The sequence below is a fragment of the Mytilus galloprovincialis genome, chromosome 1, assembly GCF_965363235.1.
Source record: "Mytilus galloprovincialis chromosome 1, xbMytGall1.hap1.1, whole genome shotgun sequence".
Taxonomy (NCBI): domain Eukaryota; kingdom Metazoa; phylum Mollusca; class Bivalvia; order Mytilida; family Mytilidae; genus Mytilus; species Mytilus galloprovincialis.
This window is the reverse complement of record NC_134838.1, coordinates 9,859,729-9,872,831: the sequence shown is the minus strand read 5'-3', so window position 1 is coordinate 9,872,831 and position 13,103 is coordinate 9,859,729. Positions and strand designations below refer to the sequence as shown.

Below are 13,103 nucleotides of genomic sequence, written 5' to 3'. Positions count from 1 at the left end.
GGGGACATGTAATTGGAACCCCCCCTTTTGTCCTTTTTTTTTAAATGGCTGGATCCGCCCCTGATGTGTATTCTTTTCCTGAGCTTTCTATTTACTATTTCGTGCGCTAAAATACTACTTGCATGCAATACTATTAAATTCACTCGTGAAAGCTTATTTTCGTTTTTGTTATCTAAATTCAGGACACGGCAGAAAGAGCTTTACATATGACTTTCAAGCACGATCATTACTAACGGTATTCTAACCTCGAGTTGTTTCTCTTTTGTTTCTTTTTTGAGTCACTGTCCTATTATAAACTTTGACCTTTTCGAAAAGCTAAGGATGGTCTACCCAAGGAATAGATTCCTTAACTTTGTAATGTATTTAGCCTTTTAACTTTTTTCATTCGAGCGTCACTGATGCTTTTTTTGTAGACTTAACTCGTGTCTGGCGTACATCATTTTAATTCTGGTATCTTTTTATATCTACATACCTTTTTATATACTTTTGCACAGGTTTATAAACTTCTGAATTAAGAAATTCTTCGGCAAAACTAAGTTTCCCTGTAGAATGTTTGAATTGATTTAAGTAAAATCAGGAAATCCTTAAAGTTTGAGATGTTTTATGAGACCAAAATAAGTCTCTTCATAAGAGGTCCCAATCAATTGCATGCCACAGGTTTCACCGCATACAACGTCTAACATGAGTAAAGACAGCCTCAAATACGAGTCGGATATGATAGATAAAATAAATGCATCCTGAATTCCAGATTATAAAGCAAACTGAGTGCATAAAATATTGCGATAGGTTTGTGCAATTTGCATAAGTCATCTGGTTAGTAGGATTGCCAAAGGGTTATAATCGAGAGAAAAAATATGTGCATATATAATAGTCGAGCTTTAAAATAGCTATTCAAATAGAAGCTGTAAATATATACTTTCAACTGGCTTCTTCTTTTCACAGTCAATTATTTCAATTCAAAAGCAAACACAAATTCAGCAACAATCTTTTGGTGACCCGACAGTCAGCGGTCTTAGGTTCATGTATTGCTTTTCTTTTTTTCAATTATCAAAATCAACGAATAATTACTTAAATTTACTCTTCATGTGCCCTTTAATTCAATATAAAAAAGAATTCGTCCGGTGTTTGCACGAAGAATAACATATACCTTTTTAATTTAATTTTAGTATTAAAACGACTTTGTTCTAGTTAGTCATGTTGTATAAAGTCGTGGACTCCGAGCAACCATTTAACTTCAAAACCAGCTTGCCCAAAACATTTTTTGTTATCTAATTAGGAAAATTAAATGGTCGTTCCCTTTATGAAGTTTTGTCACAATTTGTTTGATGAATTTAACGTATTATTTAAGTTCAGTCACTCTCCGGCTTCGGATGGTCTTATGACACGTCTTAGCCCCACCCCCCCCCCCCCCCCCCCCCCCCCGTCTTAGTGCTGAGTTAACGGAAGTTTTATAAGTTACAATTATGTCCTAAAGTTAAGATATATAATTGTGTCTAAGGATATTCCTATATATATCTTTATTCTGTCAAACCTTTGCAATTACAATGGTATACAGACACTACATGACATCAATAATATGTAGACATAAATACATGAATACATAGAGCAAAATATGTACACTATTTACAATTATACTGATAGTATTTAGCCAGGAGGGCACACATGGGAATTTATAAATCTAATGAAAGTACACAGCTTTCTCAATTTAGATTTTATATTTAAATTCATAATTTTCTTAAACATAATTATATTTGGACGATTTACATATTTTTTATCAATACATTCGTTTCTTTTTTCTGACATCTCTGTGCACATCATAATATAATGGTACTCATCTCCAAGATCTTTAGAGTTACATAATTTACAAATTCGTCTATCTCTCTGAATATTTGTCCATCTCCCTATCTCGATGGGTAATTTATGGTTTTTGAAATTAAGTCAACAAAAATATGGCCTTCAGTCGGTATTTGTGTATATTTTATCCACCCTTTAAGTATTTATCAAACTACATTAAACACATTTAATTTCATTCTCTACATATTTTACGAATCTTATAAATGTGTTATGACGGTCGTAGCACCATCGTATATATGTTTGTCCTAAGATAGTTTTGACAGTTTAGAGATGTCTCAGATACACCTTAAGACCATCCTAAATAGTGTCCTAAGACATATCTTATGATATATCTGTTGGGTCCGTGTCAACGAAGCTATCCTAGAACTATAGAACATGTCTTAGGATGGTCTTAGGACACATCTTATTTCTAAGTCAGGTAAACGATAGTCTCGATTACCCAGACGCTTGAATTTTACAAATCAAACGTCTGGGTTTTCGCAATGGTAAAAATTCTTATGACAGATTTCTGTCAGAGACTCGGAACATTTTGGATTATTCGTAGACCCTATGAAAAGTAACGATAGTATCCGAAATGATAGTTTGACCCACAACATCCAAAATGGCAGCCTCCATGAGTGCTTGTTTTTTATCGACTTCAACCACAGAACATCAACATGCAGCTAGCATATACGTGTTAAAGGGTCATGGTGTAATTAATGTGTTGTCAAAAGGCAGTAGGTGAATTGTAGGTTATAGTTGATAGGTTTAAAAGCAAAAACAGTAAAGTCGCGCAACATAAATTTATTGAACAGTTGAACATCTGAGCACAGGGTTTGAAACAAACCCCTGTGATCTGAGTTTCAAAATAATTTTAATTTAATAATTGTATTAAAAAGACATTGCCTCCAACAGGTTAGGAACAACCCCTCAATTGCATGACTATCCCTTAGGAAGCTACCATTTGATTTTTATGGGGGGGGGGGGGGGGGGGCTAAGATGAAAATTTTGTCCTGAATTTTTTTTTAGCTGTAATATCTGTCCTGAATTTTTATTTTTCACTCTGTTCGGTCCTGTCTTTTTTTTTTAGTTTATCCTGCCTTTTTTTTACCTAAATTGCCGTCCTGACTTTTTTTTTTTGCAAATGTCTCATCCTGCCTTTTTTTTTTAATCAAAACTCCTGTCCTGCCTATTTTTTTCAAATTTCATCCTAGCCCCCAATTTTATTGAGTAAGACCTCAGACTATTATTATAGACAATTTTTTACTCAGGTGATTCAATATTTAATGTATAATAAATTTGTTTTATTTTGTAGAGCAAAGCAGTATTGCATTGATCGATCGCTGTCAATATTCTCTATGGATTTTTGCAGGATTAAGTAACTCATGATTTTATGTACTGTGCATATGTGTGAATTGTAGTCGTATGCCTTTATATAATATACTGAGTTGCACATCAATCAACAGAATTTCACCAGATATTTTTTGCTGTGAATGGTTACAACTAAAAGAACAGGAAAATCTGATTATTTTATTTACATGCCCTTCAATTTAACATAAATCTACATACATATATAGCCACATCGAGATAGTGTTTGTTGACCTACTTTCTACTGTATTGTTATTCATTGCAATTTTATTTTCTTAATATACCCTAACAACAAGGATTTGAGGCTTGATAGACTTACTAATTCAGTTTACTAGGTTATTTCTTTTTCCTAGTATTTATAGTCATAAAGAAGGACACAACGCAACAACAAAAACTAAAGAAAGCAACACAAACCCTACCAAAAACCATATATTTTCAGTATCATAGTTCCTGATAGCCTTTTATGAAATATTACAATTTCTGCAGTTGGCAATTAGATAGATAGCTGGGTATTTACAAATAAAGGCATGCTTTCAAATTAATAGTATTATTTAACCCTTGTACAGTGTTATGCCTTAAGCTTTAGTTCAGTGGTTGTTGTTGGTTCATGCATGTAATTTTTAATTTTCGATATTTTTTGTTTTGTAATAAATTAGGCCGTTGAATTGTTCATATAATTTATGTCTGGGCCTTTAACAGCAGACTATATATGGGTTTTACTCATTTTTGAAGACTGTACAGTTGCCTATAATTGATAACATCCACTTGATTTGAACTTTGATTGAGTTGTCTCATTGGCAATCATACTCAAATGTACCTTTGTTGTTGGGATATACAAGTACCCGGCCACGTCCACTCTATGTAGTATTTCTAATTGTATCCATCTGATGACTAGCCTTTTTCAACTGATTTTTTTATAGTTCGTTCTTATGTTGTACTGTTACACCACTGTCCTAGGTATGGGGGGCGGGTTGGGATACCACTAACATGTTTAACCCAACCACATTCTGTATGTATGTATATATGTGCCTGTCCCAAGGCAACAGCCTCTAATTCAGTGGTTGTCGTTTGTTTTTCCTTCATCTTTTTAAAACTGTATATTTGTATTACGTTGTATGGGTTTTGCTCATTGTTGAAGGCTGTACAGTAATCTATAGTTTTTCATTGGAAATTATATCACATCTTTTTTATACTCATCTTCTTATTTTTATGCATGTTAAATAGCCTTGTAGGACTTTCAATCTTAGTTCATTTATGTTTTGAAGTTTTGTATGACATCTATTTTCACTGAACTAGTACACATTTTGTTTTAGAGTTCAGCTAAAGCCTGCCTGAGGGAGCTGGATTTTCTTTGCTGTGATAAGAAGCATTGGTGTCCTTTGGCTGTTTTCTTCTACTTAATTGTCTCTTTGACACATTCCCCATATCTATTATCAATTTAATATATTCAACATTAAAGTAGATTTTTTTATTCCTACTTGTCGTTTGACTGTCCAAAGTAGGCATTTGCAAAACTCCTAGATGGTCTTTGTGTCCATGACATAAACATGATAAACTGTAATGCCACTTATTTTCTCCATCATAACAATTGAACATTCAGTAATTTAGAAATATCAGTTAGATTAACAATGTTTTTTGCCATGTTAGAGCATTTTAAAGCTTACTATAGGCTATGGATTTTGGTCATTGTTGAAGGTTGAAAGGTGACCTACAAATTGAATGCACAATATTTGAACTCTGGTGGATATAAATCTCAGTGGCAATCATACCATATCTCATTATAATTATAAGCATTCAATGTAATGATTACTTTTCAGAATCATATTAAGGTACACTCGATAGTGTTCTTTCTTCATTCTCTTTGGTTTTAATATTAAAATGCAATTTTTAGGATAAGTGTTTCTAGTTTCAAATTGTATTTTTTAAGCGGGTTTTATGTCAGAAATAAACAATGTAAAACGAAATACAACAAATAGCTACAGCTAATTTATTTTCATGGTATTGTCAGAGGCGGATTTAGAGGGGGCCAGGGGCCCCTGGCTTCCCCTTTTTTGGAAAGAAATTTGGTTGATTATATAGGGAATCACTGAAGCATGACTGGAGTGGGCCAGACCCCCTCTTAGGCAGTCAGTGGGCCCCAACTTATGAAAATTTTTGGATCTGCCACTGATTGTGTGATAAAGTGCTTATTAATGTACTGGAAACAAATAAGAAATATCTATTTAAAATCACTCAAACACCATACCAATTGTCTATTTAAACTTTAAAAAAATACTTGTACTTGACATTCAGCAATGATCTTTGTCATTTGTTTTTTCAACATTCTACTCCATTAATAACAAAAAAGTCTTTTTAGAAAATCATACAACCAAAATAACAAATGCAATTTATTAAGAAATGAGAGGCATTGACGACCAAGATGATAATTCTATGGATGCTGTAATGTATTATCATACATGTATGACACTACAATGTAGTATGGACATCAATTACAACTATTGCACAAGTATTGTAAGCACAGTTGGTCAAATGGTGTCTACTCTTGTTTCTTTATTTCTTCACTAGTATCTGAAAAGCAAAGTAAATTCTGTGGTTATAATCAGACTATACAACATTTTTGGTAATGGATATCATGAAGTGGCTAATTGTTATTACATGTACAATTGTTACAGAAATATTTATATTTTAAGAGTTTTACCCACAATCCTGTACCAAATGTTCAGGGAATATTATTACAAGTTTATATGTTTGACAAAATGCTCAGAACTATACAACTATACTGGTAATCGTTACTAGTTTACAGGAAACAGACATATGAAAATTATACAAAGTTATTTTCCTATGTGAAACTTTACATTGAAAATCATTGTGTACAAATAATCTTTATTCTATACCAAGTATGGCTAATTTGACAGAGTTACAGAATGAGACTGTTATGAACTATAAATCATATACAAGCAGTGTATGTTCACTTTTAACACCTGATATAACCTGGGTTTTAAGAGGGTTGTATTGTGTTTGTAGTCCATACAATAACTCTTAAACAGAGAAACATTCCTTTTGTTTTTCAACACATCTATGTCATGCATTTGTTTCAATTTTTCTGTTTTTGTGAATTGTTTTTTTTTTTACTCTCGCTTTCTGACGTTCCATTTAAAATATATACTGGTTGTAAAAAAATATTATATTTGATGGAGAATATCTATAAGTGTTAACTTACTTATCTTAATATAAAAAAAATTCAGGATATCAAGCACAACAAAAGGAGGCTATATTTAACTAAAATCTGGGTTTAATCCATTATTATACTTTACTAAACTAACATAACAATAATGTATGTAAGTTAAACAACAAGTGCCCATCCATGGAAGGATAAATATAACAGATGAAAAAAGTAGATTTTTCAACTATAGCTAATAAAGTTAAATTTATACTTAATCAATAATCAACTGATAGAAGCCAATTGAGAATTTCACTAACATTTTCATTGCAATTAACCCCACCCCACATTATAACTTTGGATCTCTAAGTGTCTTCCCTGGTCCCAATATGCATGCATGTATGTTTAAATGGAAAAGCCTTAAAACAATATGTTGTGTATGTGTTACCTGGTAGATTAATTTGACCTGTCACCATCATCAGGACTGTTGTTCTTTTTCTTCCAAGATGAAATACATGTTTTGTATGGCTGCAAAGCCTTTTGCTGAAATATAATTAGCTCAAGTTTAATAAAATGCAATTTGTGTGAGGCCAATGTCTACAAAACTATACATTTGTTTAGAAATTTTACTGAATAAAGTAATTTTGCAAAACTAAGAAACAAGTTCAAGTAGATATGCAAGGTTCAAAAACATTTAGTCTGACTTCATGTATCTGTATCGGAATAAAACCAATGAAATTATTTTTCTTATTGATAATTCATGTCGTACCGGTATTAGGGTGCCAAAAAAATATTCTTAAAAAAACCATTGGTACAATATATTCAAGATATATTTCATATGCTAAAAAAAAAAAAGTCAAAAAGTGATAAAACATATCATGCATATAGTGTATGACATTTAAAGTTAAGTTCACATATGTCAGAGGAACATGTCAGTAACTGCTAGTAGTCCTTTGTAAACTTTTTCATCGTCATTTTGCTTAGTTTGGTTTGTTTCCTATTTTGACATAGGACTAAATATGACTTCTTTAAACTGAGATTTAATGTGCCTATTGTTTTTGTTTTTCTACAATGGCTAGCTGGATAGGTTGAGATCTTGCAAAACATGTTTAACCCCTACACATTTTTTCGCATGTCCCAAGTCAGGAGCCTCTGGCCTTTGTTAGTCTTGTATGATATTTAATTTTAGTTCATTTATATATTTCGGAGTCTAGTATAACATTCATTATCACCTTGACCCCATGTTACCAGGAGTAGTACACATTTTTGTTAAGGTGGCAGCTGAAGCATGCCTCTGTGTGCGTGATTTTCTCAGTGTTTTGTAGATCCATTGGTGGTCTTTGGCTGTTTTCTGCTCTTTGGTCAGGTTGTTGTCTCTTTGACACATTCCCCATTTCCATTCTCAATTTTTTATTAATAATAAAATTACCCAATGACAGTCAGTTATATGTGAGGCCTCTTCGTTTCCCTATATACATTTGTACTAGGTTTGTATTCTCCAGCCATTCAATACAGATAACTGACCTGGAAAAGATATAATATGTCAGTATTTTACTATTTCAGATGCAACTCAATGCAGATACTTTATGCATAGATTACAATGTACATAGATTATAGATAGTTATAATATACTGTATTCTGTTGGTCATATTATTTATTTCATTCTCAATACTAATCAGCCTGTTATGGCAATCAACAATTGTTACAACGGTAAATCTGTATTTGTTTAATTGTTAGTTTCATTAAGTGCATTCTAAATTCTAAATGGCATAATCCATATAGCATGAGGATAAATTGTCTTATTGTAAGAAGAATTTCATATTCTCTTGCACCGTCCCTTGATGATCTTTGCTGGTTGGACACAGAATCTATAATCTTAAAAATATGCTTTTAAAATATATTTTAAATAATTTAGGAGTTTGACTCATCTGCATAAAGTACAAGAAGGGACTTCCCTTTAAGCATCAATTCTTGGTGCTTACTGCAGATTAGTCATATTAAATATCCTTGTGATTTGCAGTATAACTCAAGAGTCAAATGTTTTGGTAGTTTTGGGTTTTTTTTATATTGAGATTTCAGCTGAGATTACTGTGTTGTCTCAGATTTCATTGATCGATGCATGAGGTAAAATAACTACAAACCTAATACAAACTGTCAAATATTTTATTTTTATGATACTAGTTGTCAGTGGCGGATCCAGAAATTTTCAAAGTGGGGGCTCACTGACTGACCTAAGAGGGGGCCCGCTCCAGTCACGCTTCAATGATTCCCTATATAAGCAACCAATTTTTTTTCTCAAAAAGGGGAGGCCAGGCCCCCCCCCTAAATCCGCCTCTGGTTGTTATGATTTTGCAAACTAATCCTTGGTTGCATAAAGGTGTACAAAAACAGTAGGTTGTAACAACCAAGGATAAGTTTGCACCCCCCCCCCCCCCTTTTCTGAGTTATGTGTTAAAAAACTACCTTTTCCCTATCCTATTAAAAGAGACATTCGTAAACATGAACCTTGATAAGTTAATTGTCTAGTTTCCATGCTGTTTAAACGTTTCATTTTACACTGAACCTCACAACTCTGATCAACTCTGGTCAACCACTGCCGCATGTTATCGTCCATATTCCTGAAGTTTTTCCTTCCGGGAACATGTAGTCAAGGTCATAACCTAATTTTAAAACGCCATCTATGAACGAAATCCAAAGACACAAAAATCCAGACGCTATATTCATAATGCGTCTGGGTGATCGAGACTAGGTAAACGAAAGTTCTATTATATAAGACCACCCTAAATAAGGTCCTAATTAAGACATAGATGAATGACTGATTTTTGACTTAAACTGACTTTATTATTAAAATTAAACAAAAGAAGATAGGGTATGATTGCCAATAAGACAACACTCCACAAGGGACCAAATGACACAGACATAAATAACTATAGGTCATCCTAGACCCCCCCCCCCCCCCCCCCCCCCCACCATATCCTACGGCCTTTCAACAACGAGTCAAGCCCATACCGCATATTTATATATATATATATATATGGTCAGCTATAAAAGGCCCCGAAATGACAAATGTAATACATTTCAAACGAGAAAACTAATGGGCCTTTTTATGTACAAAAATTAACGAAAAACAAATATATGACACATCAACAAACGACATGCAACCACTGAATTACATGCTACTTACTTGGGATAGGCACACACATACAGAATGTGGCAGGGTTAAACATGATTCCTACCCTCCCCATTTGAAATTCCATCTTTTATATCATTTATCTGTGTTGCTTTCAATAGTATAGCAGCTAATGCAATTAGGGCTACATATATAGATGTTTGATTACTGAACTTTCAGATAGCCTAGATGCTAAAAAAAATAGATAGTATAGCAGCTGGGCTACCAACACATTCAGGAATTAAAAATCTATATATATGTATAGCTGCTACGACAATGGACGCAACCCAATGTTTAACGAAGTACGTCCATTATCAGGGGCGAACCAGACATTTTAAAAGGGGGGGGGGTCCTAACCCAGGACAAAAGGGGGGTTTCCAACTATATGTCCCCATTCAAATGCATTGATCGGCCAAAAAAAGGGGAGGGGTTCCAACCCCCGGAACCCCCCCCCCCCCTTTTGGATCTAACGAATATTCAAATTATCATAAGAACAAAAAATAAAAACACTCTTTAAATCTTTAATTTAAATTATTTCGGAGTTTCGGAGGATAAACTAGTGGGTTTTCCGAACTATTTTTAACAGAAATTCCTTGCTTAAATGTATACCAAAACATATAATGTATATAAAAATTAAAATACTCTACGTTGTCTTTTTTATTTTCACTGGACCTTTGCTATTCTTCACCCTCGGATTATAGATATAACAAGTTGATTGTGCAGCAATGACCATTGGAGGATTTCGAATGACCTTAATGCCAAAATACGCGTGAAAATATAAGAAACAGCCAATTATGAAAAATGAAATGGATATTTTGAATAATGGAATGGACTGGTGTGACCCTTCAGCCCCTAATTACAGATATACCTTATACCTCATTTGAAAGCTTATTAAGAGAGAAACAAAAGGTATATATATATAGTCAATATGTTCCGCAACGCATATTAGAGGAGTACTGTACCGACGAACTTAAATGTCGAAATACGCGTGAACATTTAGAAATAGCTTATTTTGAATAATGGAATGAACTGCTGCTACCGTCAGCCCCTAATCAAGACAATGTGTATTTTCCATTCCAACCACACATTCGATATACCTTGGCATATACCAATGTAAAAGTTTCGAAACCGGACCTAGTTCATTTTAAAGGTATCAAATTAACCCAGGCTATTTACACTTAAATATTTTCCTGGGATCCAGTCAGGCCCGTCTGGCCACCATAGAGGTTCCAATATGCTCCTGAACGTAATTTTCCGTATTTACTTCACATTCGGTACTGCTCGGCATATCCCTACGGCAAAGTTCCGAACCGGAACTAGCTCATTTCAAAAGTATTGACCCAGGCTATTTCCAACTTAAATATTTTTCTGGGATCCGGGCCCGTCTGGCCACCACAGAAGTTCAGAGTTGCCCATTTACGTATTCTTCATCCAACCACGTTCATACATTCGATACCCTTCGGCATATCCCTACGGCAAAGTTCCGAACCGGACCTAGCTTATTTCAAAGGTGTTTACCAGGCTATTCGCCCCTAAAACAATTCTGGGATCTGGGCCCGTCTGGCCATCACAGAGGTTCAAAGTTGCCCCTTAGCGTAGTTTTCAATTCCTACCACACATTCGGAACTCTTCGTCACATCCCTACGGAAAAGTTCCGAATTGGAACTAGCTCATTTCAAAGACAACACTCCACAAGGGACCAAATGACACAGACATAAATAACTATAGGTCATCCTAGACCCCCCCCCCCCCCACCATATCTTACGGCCTTTCAACAACGAGTCAAGCCCATACCGCATATATATATATATATATGGTCAGCTATAAAAGGCCCCGAAATGACAAATGTAAAACATTTCAAACGAGAAAACTAATGGGCCTTTTTATGTACAAAAATTAACGAAAAACAAATATATGACACATCAACAAACGACATGCAACCACTGAATTACATGCTACTTACTTGGGATAGGCACACACACAGAATGTGGCAGGGTTAAACATGATTCCTACCCTCCCCATAACCTAGGACAGTTTCTTTTATTGAAATTCCATCTTTTATATCATTTATCTGTGTTGCTTTCAATATTATAGCAGCTAATGTAATTAGGGCTACATATATAGATGTTTGATTACTGAACTTTCAGATAGCCTAGATGCTAAAAAAATAGTATAGCAGCTGTGCTACTAAAACATTCAGGAATTAAAAATCTATATATATGTATAGCTGCTACGACAATGGACGCAACCCAATGTTTAACTGAAGTACGTCCATTATCAGGGGAGGATCCAGACATTTTAAAAGGGGGGGGGGGTCCCAACCCAGGACAAAAGGGGGGGGTTCCAACTATATGTCCCCATTCAAATGCATTGATCGGCCAAAAAAAGGGGGGTTCCAACCCCCGGACCCCCCCTTTTTGGATCTAACAAATATTCAAATTATCATAAGAACAAAAAATAAAAACACTCTTTAAATCTTTAATTTAAATTATTTCGGAGTTTCGGAGGATAAACTAGTGGGTTTTCCGAACTATTTTTAACAGAAATTCCTTGCTTAAATGTATACCAAAACATATAATGTATATAAAAATTAAAATACTCTATGTTGTCTTTTTTATTTTCACTGGACCTTTGCTATTCTTCACCCTCGGATTATAGATATAACAAGTTGATTGTGCAGCAATGACCATTGGAGGATTTCGAATGACCTTAATGCCAAAATACGCGTGAAAATATAAGAAACAGCCAATTTTGAAAAAATGAAATGGATATTTTGAATAATGGAATGGACTGGTGTGACCCTTCAGCCCCTAATTACAGATATACCTTATACCTCATTTGAAAGCTTATTAAGAGAGGAACAAAAGGTATATATATAGTCAATATGTTCCGCAACGCATATTAGAGGAGTACTGTACCGACGTACTTAAATGTCGAAATACGCGTGAACATTTAGAAATAGCTTATTTTGAATAATGGAATGAACTGCTGCTACCGTCAGCCCCTAATCAAGACAATGTGTATTTTCCATTCCAACCACACATTCGATATACCTTGGCATATACCAATGTCAAAGTTTCGAAACCGGACCTAGTTCATTTTAAAGGTATCAAATTAACCCAGGCTATTTACACTTAAATATTTTCCTGGGATCCAGTCAGGCCCGTCTGGCCACCACAGAGGTTCCAATATGCTCCTTAACGTAATTTTTCGTATTTACTTCACATTCGGTACTGCTCCGCATATCCCTACGGCAAAGTTCCGAACCGGAACTAGCTCATTTCAAAAGTATTGACCCAGGCTATTTCCAACTTAAATATTTTTCTGGGATCCGGGCCCGTCTGGCCACCACGGAAGTTCAGAGTTGCCCATTTACGTATTCTTCATCCAACACGTTCATACATTCGATACTCTTCGGCATATCCCTACGGAAAAGTTCCGAACCGGACCTAGCTTATTTCAAAGGTGTTTACCGAGGCTATTCGCCCCTAAAACAATTCTGGGATCTGGGCCCGTCTGGCCATCACAGAGGTTTAAAGTTGTCCCTTAGCGTAGTTTTCAATTCCTACCACA

The 13,103-nt window shown here is 34.7% G+C and overlaps 1 long non-coding RNA gene across 1 annotated transcript; it reads right to left on the bottom strand.

The window, feature by feature from the left end:
- Positions 1 to 5,575: 5,575 nt before the first annotated feature.
- LOC143065017 (uncharacterized) lies at positions 5,576 to 9,026 on the bottom strand. Its single transcript, XR_012975383.1, has 4 exons — positions 8,825 to 9,026; positions 7,791 to 7,885; positions 6,810 to 6,904; positions 5,576 to 5,769 (listed from the first exon to the last, which is right to left on the bottom strand). It is a non-coding gene; the product is annotated as an uncharacterized LOC143065017 (long non-coding RNA).
- Positions 9,027 to 13,103: the final 4,077 nt, after the last annotated feature.